The sequence below is a fragment of the Adiantum capillus-veneris genome, chromosome 4, assembly GCF_014529385.1.
Source record: "Adiantum capillus-veneris isolate H3 chromosome 4, ASM1452938v2, whole genome shotgun sequence".
NCBI lineage: Eukaryota > Viridiplantae > Streptophyta > Polypodiopsida > Polypodiales > Pteridaceae > Adiantum > Adiantum capillus-veneris.
The window spans coordinates 165,399,540-165,413,586 of record NC_140934.1 but is presented as its reverse complement, the minus strand read 5'-3'; positions in this window follow the sequence as shown (position 1 = coordinate 165,413,586).

Sequence of the window (14,047 nt, the reverse complement as noted above, 5' to 3'; positions counted from 1 at the left end):
CATTTAGAGTGAGCTTTCTTCTAGATTTGGTCAGTAGAGCAATATCTAAAACATCTCACGCTTGCTCGAAACCTCAACTCCATTTTTGCTTCATAGCACACAAGGAAACCTTTTGGATCATGTCCTTGGAAAACATCTTGCGGATCACATATGACATCAACTGCCATCTCCACCACATCATCTATTTGCTTCTTCAATTCACATCCTCTACTTCAAACAAACACCTCCCAACCAATTGGAGCATCTTTGAAAATAATTGTCAACAAAACCTTTTGATGTTAACTCTTCAATCAACTTCATCAACTATTTTGGATTCTCCATCTGCACTTCTCACCCTAGCTTGCTTCGTGTGGGATGTTGGGGTATAAAGTCCAATGTGGTCGCCCAGGTAAGTGGGCGGGCCGCCAGGTATGTACACATATTCTTTTGTAAAAACCTAATAAGAACTCACTATGCTCTACACATTACAGTAGAGTGAGTTCACCATATTGTCGTGCTCTTCTTCTCGCACTCTCTCTCGCGTCGCACTTCCGCTCGTACTCCTTCAACTGGTATCAGAGCTCAGATCCAGGCTCGGGGCAGCACTGCAGGAGGCTAGAGTCACCAGCTCAGATTGGAGTGAAATTCGACAGGCGAGGACACGGCCCCACATCCTGTGGGTAAGCCCAAAGGGCTTGGTGTTCTCAGAATTTCATTCTGAGGTCATCTCGGCCACCGTTCGGCTTCGACAAAGGTCTGCGCAGGCCATTTTCGACTACGTGGTCTCGGCGAGTGCAGATTCAACTCTGCAAATTTGGGGATTTCGGCCTACGACTGCAGGTGCTGAGCATATCGACACTCCCAGAGTGTTGATTTGTGGCTGTCTACACATCAAAGGACGGCTCACAGTTCTTGGAGGCGTGTCACATACGACACGGGCGCATCTACACACAGACTGTAGGGACATCCACTAGTTCATCAGGTAGCTTGTGTTTGCTGCTTGATATTCTAGATTTCATCCTGACATTGCAGGTACTTCCACATGGGATGTATTGTCAGAGATGATGTATGTCTGTTGAGGGTTTGCTGGCTGTGAGTCACGCAGCAAACAACCGCCGCAGCGGTTACAGCATACAGTGGGAAATTTGTGGATGTATGACTTTGTGGGAAGTCTATGTACTGTCATATTTACTGCAGCCTTTGTTGAGGGTCGAGTGAGGTTTTATTGAGCTGGGGGATTCTCGAATGTTGAGATCCTTTCGGTGATACAGGTCTTGGAGCGATCCCTTGAGCACTCTTAGATAGGCAACTAGGATGTATTGACTATGAGTTAGACAGTTGGGATTGCATCTTTGCTTTACTGCCGTTGAGGCATTGTCGCAGTCTATGCTTACAGGACAGTGACAGGACAGTTAGAGACAGTACAGGTGCATGACAGGTTTACCCACAGCTTACAGTGTTAGAGAGACAATGGTTTTTTGAGCTGTTTTTTGGTCTATTTTTAGTACACCAAAGCCATTTTACAAAGGAGACTCTGCCAAAATTTCTGCAGAATCTGAAGCTTTCTTGGTTCATTTGACAGGTTGATATTGGTTCAGAGGTCAATTTACAGGGGAAACTCTGCCGAATTTTTCCCAGGAAAGTAAATTACTGTGAAGCGTAGCTATGGCTGGATCACAGGACACTGCTCTTTACAATATCAAGAAGCTGGATGGAACCAATTTCCTATTGTGGAAGAAGCAGATTTGGCACGTGTTGGTACAAAAGAAGCAGATAAAACCTATAAAGCTCAAGGGGATAAAACCAGAAGATATGGACGAAGATTAATGGAGCAAAATGGATGAATTGGCACTTTCTACCATTATGCTGACTTTGGTAGAAAGCGTTTACTTCAATGTAGCAGACGAGATGTTGGCTTATCAAGCATGGTTAAAGCTGAGTGATCTTTATGAGAAGCAGAGTGCAGCTTCACAGGTATACTGGCTTAAGAAGCTTGTTGACTTGAAGATGAAAGAAGGGACACCTATGTCCAATCATCTGAATGAATTCAACACAATCTATAGTCAGTTGTCAGCTCAAGGTGTCAAGTTTGATAAACCTGTTAGAGCTATGTTCCTGTTGATCACATTGCCGGAAAGTTGGGACACTTTTCGCACAGGTTTGAGTAATTCTTCACCTCCAGATGGTTTGAACATAGCAGGTGTAGAAGGAAGTCTGTTTACTGAAGAAACCAATAGAAAGACAATGGACAAAGGCAAAGGAACAACCTTAGTTGTCAGGGGAAGGACCAAAGAAAAGTACAAAGGTGGAAAGAGGAATCAGTCTCGTAGCAAGTCCCGCAGTGCTAAAGGCAAGAGTGACATAGAATGCTACCATTGTGGCAAGAAGGGTCACATGAAAAGAGACTGCAGAGAATGGAAAGCAGAAAAAGGCAAAGAGAAAGCTGAAGACCATGGTGAGAAGAACAAGTCCTCAGTGAAGATTCAAGAAATAAATGTGACAAACACTCTTGCAGGGGATGACAGTCTAGTGTCAGGAGACATCTACTTCTTGAAGAATACAATGGACTCAGCTCTTCTTACAACATCTGATGGAAATGCACTGAGTGACTGAATTATAGACTCAGGGGCATCACTTCATGTGTCTCCAAACAAGGAGTGGTTTACCTCTTATGTGACCACTAAAGATCATGTTCGGCTAGGCAATGGGCAGACATGTGAGATCTTAGGTGTTGGAGATGTTCAATTGAAGTTTCAGAATGGCTCTTCTTTCACGCTGAAGAATGTGAGACATGTTCCCGCAATTACAAAGAGCTTGATCAACACAGGTTTACTTGATGATGCTGGCTACGTCACCACTTTTGGACAGAACATGTGGAAGATATCCAAGGGTTCTATGACAGTAGCACATGGAGTAAAGTCTGGAGGACTTTACATGATTTATGTATCAAATGTCTCTAAAAATGTAATCAATGTAACCGAGCAGCCGAATGTTTCTTTGTGGCATAGCCGGTTAGGACATATGTCCAAGAAGGGAATGGAAATCTTGTCTCGTTCTGGTTATTTGCCTGGATTTTCATTTAATGATTTTGAATTATGTGAACATTGTCTGTATGGTAAGCAAACACAGGAGCCACATAAGCATAGAAGCAGTAGAAGAGATACACAGTTGGCACTTGTTCATAGTGATTTGTGTGGACCTATGCCTAACCTATCTCTAGGGGGAGCTTCTTACTTTATGAAATTTATAGATGATTACTCGAGGAAAGTATGGGTTTACTTTCTCAAGCACAAGGATGAAGCGTTTAGTGTTTTCAAAACGTTTGTGACACTTGTGGAGAATCAGAGTGGCAAGAAGCTTAAAGGATTACGCACTGACAATGGTGGAGAGTATGTTTCAAAGGCCTTTCAGGACTTTTGTGAGTCAAAAGGTATAAAACGTGAACTTACTGCTCCTTAAAATCCTCCTCAAAATGGTGTTGCTGAGAGGATGAATAGGACCATACAAGAGAAGGTCAGAAGTATGTTGTCTAATGCACAGCTGCCAAATGGGTTTTGGGCTGAAGCTGTATCAACAACTGTTCATCTTGTAAATAGATCTCCTAGCAAGGTTTTGTAGAAGGATTCAGTGCCAGAGATGGTATGTTCAATCAAAATGCCCTCATACAAGCATCTCTGAGTCTTTGGCTGTGAGGCATATACTCACGTTCCAAAGGAATTTAGGAACAAACTTGAGCCAAAGAGTAGAAAGTGCATCTTTCTAGGCTATGGTAATTCTGGTGAGATGGGGTACAGAATTTGGGATCCCGAATCCAAAAAGGTTGTCCACAGCAATGATGTTCACTTTAATGAATCCAAATATCATTCTAAACTAGAGAGGGTTGAGGAGATTAGAAGAGTTGTCTTCCAAGAAGTTGGACCTGCACGTGCAAGAAATATCAAGGCTCCAGAGGAGCAAGGACGGGATAGAGTGGAACCACAGGTTGTGGCTGAGCCTGAGCCACCTATTGTGCGTAGATCTGGACATGTCACGCGACCTCCTGATAGGTTTGTTCCATCTATGAACTATGTCATGTTGACTGATTGCAATGAGCCTTCATGTTACAAGGAAGCAGTGCAAATGAAGGACTCCGAGAATTGGCAATTGGCCATGCAGTCAGAGATGACAGCTCTGCATAAAAACAAGACATGGAAGCTAGTTAAATTACCACAGGGCAAAAAGGCAAGGGCTTTAAGCAAGAACAAGGCATTGACTTTGATGAAGTCTTCTCTCCGGTGGTCAAGATGACTACATTGAGATGCTTTCTTGCATTGGTTGCCATATTAGATTTGGTGTTGCACCAAATGGATGTCAAGACAACGTTCTTGCATGGTGATTTAGAGGTGGAAATTTACATGCAGCAGCCTGAAGGGTTTGTTGAGAAAGGCAAGGAAGATTGGGTATGCCAGTTGTTAAAGAGTCTTTATGGCTTAAAACAATCACCGAGGGCATGGTACCATAAATTCCACAAGTTTATGCTTTCTCAAGGCTACAAACGTAGTGAGTTCGATCACTGTCTATATACAAAGAAGGCTAAGGATGGTAGTTGGCTGATCCTTATTTTGTATGTGGATGACATGTTGATTGCTGGCAAGCACTTGGAAGAAATTTCAGCTTTGAAGTCAAAGATGGCAAAATTGTTTGACATGAAAGACATGGGTGAGGCAAGTCATATACTTGGTATGCGCATTGAGAGAGACAGATCAAAGAAGTTGATTTGGTTATCTCAAACAGAGTATATTGACAAGGTTTTGCAACGCTTCAATATGGAGAAGGGAAAGGCATTGAGTGTTCCATTGCCACCATATGTGAAACTAAGCAAACAAGATTTTCCTGTGTCTGAGGAAGAACAGGCTGAAATGGATAAGATTCCATATGCGTCTGCAGTGGGTAGTTTGATGTATGCAATGATTGCTACTCGCCCAGACATTGCATTTGCAGTGGGAGTAGTAAGTCGATACATGTCAAACCCAGGCAAGAAACATTGGGAGGCAGTGAAAGGAATATTGAGATACCTGAAAGCTACAAAGAGTATGCGTATATGCTATGGGAGTCAGGAGCTAAGTGTAAATGGTTTTATAGACTCAGATTATGCAGGTGACTTAGACAACCGAAGGTCTACGTCAGGGTATGTCTTTACATTGGCTGGTGGAGCAGTATCATGGCGTTCTAGATTACAAGATTGTGTTACTCAGTCTACTACAGAGGCTGAATATGTTGCAGCATCAGAGGCATGCAAAGAATCAATTTGGCTTAATCGGCTAGTAACAGATTTGGGAATAAAGAAGAGATGACTGTGTTATATTGTGATAGTCAAAGTGCTATACAATTGGCTCGCAATCCAGTTTATCACTCAAAGACAAAGCATGTGGATGTGAAGTATCATTTCATCAGGGAAATGCTCGAGGATAAGCAACTTCAGCTTGTCAAAGTTCACACCACAGAAAATCCTGCTGATCTACTTACAAAAGGACTTCCCTTAGAGAGCTTTGCGCATTTTCGCAAGCAGTTAGGTGTAGGGTAGTACATCACTTCTCTACATCTCTTGTATATTAGCTTGTATAGTAGCTTCTCTCACACTTAAAGTACCACATTGGACTTTAAGTGGGAGGTTGTTGGGGTATAAAGCCCAATGTGGTCGCCAAGGTAAGTGGGCGGGCCGCCAGGTATGTACATATATTCTTTTGTAAAAACCTAATAAGAACTCACTATGCTCTACACATTACAGTAGAGCGAGTTCACCATATCGTCGTGCTCTTCTTCTCGCACTCTCTCTCGCGTCGCACTTCCGCTCGTACTCCTTCATGGGATTCACCAAAGATGTCGCGGGGGGGGGGGGGGGAGATGAGTTAGGACAACACCAAATTGCAAATGTGAGAGAGACGAAGAGCAAAAGCAGAGAATTGAATAAATACAAGAACCATAATAAACATTAAAATTCTTGAAAATGAGATAAAAAGTACAAGGTATGGTCTAATCAACCTCTAACAATCCCCAACTTAATCAAAAAAATTGGGGGAAATTCTTAATATAATCTCCAACACTGATAGTCAAACAAAAGCCGTTGCTTGGCTTCTAATCAATCGTAATCTTGGAGTTTTCTTGATGCATTCTCAAGCCCTCATTGGCAACATACACTGAATTTCCTCAATGAGGATCGATTCACCATGACTTTAAACCTCAACAACCATCCATCTACTATCAAGCTCACCCTTCCTTTCCTCCAAATCTCTTCCACAAATATCAACCACTTGACCCATCAAGAAACCCTTTCTTCTTCCCCACCAGACATCTGAGTGAGCTTCGAGACCTCCAAGTGACCTCCGAGAGATACCTTCCTTCCTTTCTATTTGTTCTCCATTGAGGGAGTGTGTTCAAGTCTCAAAAAACGAGAGCAATAAGAAATAATTTCTTACTTTACTCCTTTTTCCTTTATCGAGAGGAAAAAAACCTCAAGAGAGCTCCTTTTTTCCTTCCTTCTTTTTTCCTTTGTAAAGAGAGGAAACATGCCTCAAGAGAGCTCCTTTCCTTCCTTCCTCGTTCCCCAAGTTTGAGAGAGAGAGAGAGAGAGAGAGAGAGAGAGAGAGAGAGAGAGAGAGAGAGAGAGAGAGAGAGAGAGAGAGAGAGAGAGAGAGAGAGAGAGAGAGAGAGAGAGAGAGAGAGGAGAGAGAGAGAGAGAGAGAGAGAGAGAGAGAGAGAGAGAGAGAGAGAGAGAGAGAGAGAGATCTTCCACTACCACCCTTCTTTTATTTGTCTTCAACCTTGCCTTGGGAGCACTACCCTTGATCTCCCTTTCTACTACTCCTTATTCCCCCTTTTTTTTTAAAAAAATCCGTCAAAAATACCTCCTTCTTAGCATTCTTTTTTTTCCCTTAAAATATCCCAATTCTCCTATATTGAGAACCCTTACGAAGCTTGTCCTCCTTGTTGTTGTTGTGATGCCACAATTATGAGAAGTGGGAAGCAATTTTTGCTATTGTGGCACCCGAAAATCAAACAGTGCCAAATAACACAAATGTGTTTCCAAAAAGGGGCATCATGGCCTACTGAGCAAAGTTCACTTTATGTCTGAAGTCATCCAAGCTTCACAATAGGCATCACAATCATGGAAATCCATGCTCACCCTCTTCTTCACCATCTCAACCACCCCCTACATGCTTTCTTTTTCTCCTTGTTTACATTGTCATGCCTTATTTTTGTTACCATACATATGTGGTAGTGATGTGTGTGAACACATTTAGGACCATCGGGGCATTTTTCACCTCACTAGGAGGTTTTTCCCCCCGTGCATTGTATATGCACCCATCACTCTAGGGATAAATCATCTTTCATTGTGCACTAAGCAATACATACTCTCCATTGTGTGCCTTGAGCTTCTTCGGCTTCTCCAAGTTGTGTGTGTTTCCCTGTAACCCTATTTCCAACAATGGGTATCAGAGTAGGTTGCATCCTCCTAGGCATAGTCGCCAACATTTCCAGCACATGCTTGCTCACTTTCTTAGATTTTGATTGTCTTTGTTGAGTGTCAGCAGTAGGTCTATCAGCCTCCATTCCATTCGAGCTCATTTCGGCCTCTATTTCCACTATAGGCTACTATGTGCAAGCAATTTCGTTCTTTTGTGCAAAACTTTGGCCACTGCCATTCTCTGCATAGCACGTCCCTTATCGCCTTCTTTGGGTTGTGCTATATAGCACGCATTAGTCCCGCTTCATTGCTCCTCTTTTTGGGTAGTTTTCGCATCAGGTGCAGGCACTCGCCATGGCTAGCAACAACACAAATGTGTTCAAGATGTTTGCTGATGAGGACAAATTGGATGGGGACAATTACCCAATGTGGGCTTACATGATGCAGCATGTTCTTGTGTCAAAGGCCATTTGGAATCTTGTGCAGGGCATTGATATACGTTCTGGTGATGTGGATACATGTGATGTTGAGTATGTTGCAAGTTTTGGTGGCATGGTTGTTGCTGCTAGATCTATTTTGCCTATATCTAAGCAGGCTCGTTGAGATGTTAGAGATGTGCAGACTCAAGCATTAATTGAATTATCTATGAATCACTATTACTCTTCACATTCGCTCAATTAAATCAAGTAAACAGGCTTGGGATATTTAGATTGGCTTCTCCTAAGAGTCTTCATATCAAAGTTCTCGTTCAACTTTGCTTTCAATGTATCTATCTCGCTCTAGTACTTTTTTGGCGATAAGCATGTCATTTGCGTACAAGATCAATATCAAAAAAAGGCTATCATCTATAGCTGTAGTGGCAATAATCTTCGTCTCATTCCTTCTAAAACCTTGTGACCTCATAGATGCATCAAACTTATGATACCATTGACCAAATCCTTGTTTTGTGCCATAAAGAGCCTTTCTAAGTTTACAAACCACATATTCTACCTCAGTGGTTGATTGAGCAATGCAATCTTGCAAACGTGATCTCCATGATATTGCACTCCCAAAAAATGTGACAACCCTCTATTGTCCACATGCCCTACATAATCAGCATCTATGTATCCTTTTACACATGCCTCCTTGTCTCGAAAGCATAAGCATTTGTCCTTTGTACCGCTCAAATATCTCATCACTTCTTTCATTGCCTCCCAATGCTTCTTACCAAGATTAGACATGTATTTGCTTACTACTCCACTGCAAATGCAATGTTTGAATATGTAGCAATCATGGCATACATCAAGCTACCAATTATAGATGCATACAGAACCTTGGCCATTTCAGCCTTTTCCTCCTCTAATTTAGGACAATCAAATTGGCTAAGTTTTACATATGGAGGTAACGGGCTATTGGATACCTTCCACCTCCCTTATTTCTTGAGCCTAAACCCTTAAGGGGTATTTCTTATATATGTCCCACCATCTGCCAAGAAGAAGGTAAAGCAATTGTCTCAAAAAATTTGAAGGGGAATCTCGAACTCCAAAGTCTCAACCAAGGTGAAGAGGTGCTTCTTAATTGAGAAGAGTGAATTCACACTTAGCCAAGCCTTTATAAATTCTCTTGAAATTCATTGCTTAAAACTTTGATGTGTATTTAATTATTTATCAAATTAAGCATTTGTAAAGAGAGTAGACACCACCAAGGGAGTCCCTTGGTAAGACCCTTTCTCATGCACTCACTTGCACCATGGCAAAAGAAAACTTAAATAAGTTCAATGGCATGGGGTTTCACACCTGGCAGTTGAAACTCAAGGGGTATCTCATGAAAAAGGGTTATGGAGTGTGGTGAGGCCAATGAGTGATGGAGAGACCTTTCAAACTAGAGCTAGCACATCCCAACTTCCAAACCATGATGAACAAGCACTTGGCATCATTCTCACAGCACTTCATGATAATTATGCGCATTATTTAGACAAAGACAGTACTGCTCTTTGTGCATGGCAAAATCTAGAAAGGCTATTTGGAGAAAAAGGAAAGCATTCAAAGATCTCACTAAAAATGTAATTGTGCAGGCTCATGATGGGGAGTGATGAGGACCTCTCTAGTTTCATTAATAGGCTTAAAAGGATTTGCACACAATTGGTGTATATAGAGTCGTCAATTGAAGAATAATACCAAGTAGCTGTGCTCTTAAAGGCTCTTCTTGATCAGTTAGCCAAATTGAAATTGTGTTTAAGGAAAAGGAACCAATACCCTCATTCAAAAGCATCATCAATTCTCTACAAGAAGAAGAACATAAGGTCAACAAAGGCAACAAGGAATCAACTTCAAATGGAGCGTATGTTGTAACCTCTTCAAAGAAGAAATGCACACATTGAAGTAGAACCAACCATCACTCCAAGGATTGCTTCAAAGTCAAAGAATGCCAGCATTGTGGAAGGAAAAGACATCCACCATTCCATTGCTTCTATAGGAACAACAATCAAGGACAAAACGATGGCAACGAAAGGACCATGGAGAATAGATACAACGATCGACGCAAAGAAAAGGTACACCTAATTGAAGAACATGATCATGAAGAAACTCCAGAGTGTTAGGAAATATGACGTATCTAAGTAGATAAGTGAGTAGATTACTTAATGGAGAGAGATAATTTTCACACACAAGAGATTATAGAGTAGAGAGAGAGAGAGTACAAACGATATACGTGGTTCACCCAATGTGGGCTACATCCACAGAAAAGCAGCTACTTAATGGCTTTAGTACTTCAAACAAGAAGTAGGTTACAAAGGGATTATACCCTTAATAGAGCTCTTGCCTTGCTTCACTCTCACCACCTCACACCCACCTTGTTGCATCAACTTCACACTGTGAAATGTGTGTATTAATGGCCTCCTTTTATAGGCCAAAAGGGATGCCCTCATGAGGCAGTCATGTTTAGCTGCTCTTGTGTAGATAAGTCCAAATCGGACCCTCCAATCCACCCATGTGTGGCCGCCGTTTGCTACGGACTAGCCGTGAAAATTTTGGTTTCCAGTGAGTGATTTTGTTTTCCAACGAGTGATTTTCTTCACGCCATGATGGCTTTTCCTCATAATGGGGGCCTTACAAATGTGCACTTTTAATACAAAAAATTACAAGGGGTGAATCAGGCTCCATACTTAACAATCTCCCACTTGGAGACTGATCTCCAAACCAAACCTGTGATGACTGCTTTCCATCTTGGCTTCTTATCCTTGAATGCCAATTGAAGATGAGCAAAAGCTGAACTTCTCCTTATTGACCACCTTTGTAAACATGTCTGCACGATTTTTATGCACCTTTCCTAGCTTTATTTGTCCCTTTTCCAAAAGAGTGCGTATGAAGTGATATCTCACCTCAGTGTGCTTTGTCCTTGAATGAAAGACTGAGTTTTTCGCAAGATGGATAGCACTTTGGCTATCATTGTACAAGACACAATTGTCTTGTTTGAATCCAAGCTCTTCTAAGAATCTGTGAAGCCACATAATTTCTTTGCTTGCCTCCGTCATTGCTACATACTCTGCTTCCGTGGTAGAAAGTGAGACCACTTTCTACAGCTTTGAAGCCCAGCTTAGTGTTGTGCCTCCAACTGTGAAGACATAGCCAATAGTGCTCCTTTGAGTATCTTTGTCACCTACCATATCTGCATCAGCATACCCTTCTAGAAAAATATCAGTTCCTCCAAAATACAAAGCATTTTTTGTTGTCCCTTTTAGATATCTAAGTATCCACTTCACAGCTTGACAGTGCTCTTTACCTGGGTTGTCCATGTACCTACTTACAACTTCCATTGCATGTGCAATGTCTGGCCTTGTCCATACCATAGCATACATAAGAGAACCTATCGCTGCAACATATGGAACTTTAGACATATAGGCTATCTCCTCTTGTGTCTTTGGACACATGTCCTTGGTTAGTTTAAAGTGACCAGCCAAAGGTATAGAAACCGTTTTTGCATTTTCCATTGCAAACCTTTCTAGTACCTTCTTGATGTAATCCTCTTGAGATAGCTTTATTGTCTTCTTCGTCCTGTCCCTCGATATCTTCATGCCAAGTATCCTCTTTGCATCACCTAAATCTTTCATTGAAAAAGATTTAGACAGCTCCTCTTTTAGGTCTTTGATGTCCTGCATGTTAGCACTTGCAATCAGCATGTCATCAACATACAACATTAGGATGATGAACTTCCCATCTCTCAAATTCTTCGTGTAGACGTAGTGATCGGAGTTGCATCTTGTGAATCCATGATCCAACATCCATTGATTGAACTTCAAGCACCATTGTCTTTATGCTTGCTTTAAACCATACAAGCTCTTCTTTAATTTGCAAACCATTTTCTCCTTTCCTTTTACTTCATACCCCTTTGGTTGAAGCATGTAAATTTCCTCCTCTAAGTCACCGTGAGGGAATGCCGTATTTACATCCATTTGCTCAAGATTTAGATCATGAGCATCCACAAGGCTTAAGACAAGCTTAATTGAGTTCATTTTTACAACAAGAGAAAATATTTCATTGAAGTCATTACCTTTCTTTTGAGAAAACCCTTCTACCACAAGCCTAAACTTGTACCTTTTCTTCCCACCTTCTTCTTCCTTCAGCTTATACACCCATTTATTTTGAAGTGCCCGCTTACCTTTAGGCAACTCATAACAAACTCCCCTGTTTGGTTGCGATGTAATGAGTCCATCTCCACTTGCATGCTCTTCATCCATTCTTCTTTGGATTTGTGTTGCATAGCTTCTTCGTATGATTCGGACTCTCCAGAATGTGAGATCAAGAGATGGTTGAAGGAAGGAAGGAACCTTTGTGGAGGTCTACTTGCTCTTGTAGATCTTCGGGGAATAGGTTGAGGCTCCTCATTTAGTTGACGTTGTTGCACATTGTCACCGTTTGCAGTCCTTGAGTCTTCACCGTCCTCAAGCTCCATGTATTCATCACTTGTTTCTTTTGTTTGTTTTCTTTCCACATAATCTTTGTACATATTTTGTTCATTCAAAATTACATCCCTACTCCTAAAGATTTTACCATCTTCAAGATTCCATAGGCGATACCCAAAGTCACCTTCTCCATAGCTAATGAAGAAACACTTTTTGGACTTTGCATCTAGCTTTGATCTTAGGCTTCTATCTATGTGCATGAAAGCCTCACACCCAAAAACTTTGAGGAATGTATAATTCACCGATTTACCTATCCATGCCTCTTCTGGAAATCCCCTATCCAATGTCGTTGAGGGTGACCGATTGATTAAGTACATAGACATACTTATAGCTTCCGTCCAAAGATCAAGTGGTAGGCCTGCATGTAGCCGCATGCTTCGTGCTCGCTCCATGATTTTCTTATTCATCCTTTCTAAAATCCCATTTTGTTGAGGTGTCCTTGGGGTTGTCTTTTGACTCCAAATGCAATTGTTAGCACAAAAGCTTTCAAAAGCTTGGCTGCAATATTCATCTCCATTGTCGGATTGGAGGCATTTAACCTTCGTACCTATTTCATTCTACACAAAGGCTTTCCACCTTTGAAATATGGAAAACACATCGGATTTATTCTTCGTGGCATAAACCCATGTTTTCCTAGTCGCATCGTCTATGAAGGTTACATAATACATTGAGCCACCAAGTGATGATGTACTTGCAGGATCCCAAACATCAGAATAAACCAACTCAAGTTTTTTATTTTTCCTTTCATTTCCTAAATTTTTGAAATTTTACCCTCTTTTGTTTATCATAAACACAATCTTCACAGAACTCTAAGTCCACTTCTTTCAAACATGGTAGAAGCTTCTTTGTTTGAAGGATTTGCATTCCTTTGGCACTCATATGCCCAAGCTGATAGTGCCACGCCGCATTGTCGACTTTCGTAGCTATTGCACAAGTTGAAGATTGCATGCTACCAGTACACAAGTAAGGTGTACCGACCTTTTCTCCATTGGCAACCACCAAAGATCCCTTGGAGATCTTCCACCGTTTGTTTCCGAATGCAATGTTGTGACCTTCATCGTCCAATTGTCCTGTAGAGATCAAATTTTTGCAAAGAGAAGGAACATGCCTAACATCTTTGAGCTTCCATTCATTTTTGTTAGCAGTTTTGAAACAAACTGTACCTTTGCCAACAATTTCACGAGCTTCATCATCTCCCAAGTATACATACCCAAAATTACCTTTGGTGTAATCTTGGAAATGTTGCTTGTGTGATGTCGCATGAAATGAAGCCCCGAAATCTACTATCCACGAATCAGACACATTGTCTAATGAGAGAATTAGAGCATCTTGCTCTACTTTACCTGCCACATTGGCCTCCAATGTTGGCTTGTTGTCTTGAGACTCCGACTCCTTCTTCTTCTTGGACCAGCAATTCTTCTTGACGTGGCTCTTCTTGCCGCAATTCCAACATTCAAGAACTGACTTTGTGCGTGACTTGCTCCGTTTTGAGCGATCACGACCCTTTTGGTTTTTGAACCTCTTCTTAGGCCTTCCTCTTGTTTCCACTAGCAATGCAACACTTGATGATTCTCCTGTGCTTCTCCTTCACATTTACTTGCTTAGGAGAACACCCACAACATCATCAAACTTAAGAGTATTTGTGCCAGAAATAGGATTACTTACAACCATCACAAGGCTATCCC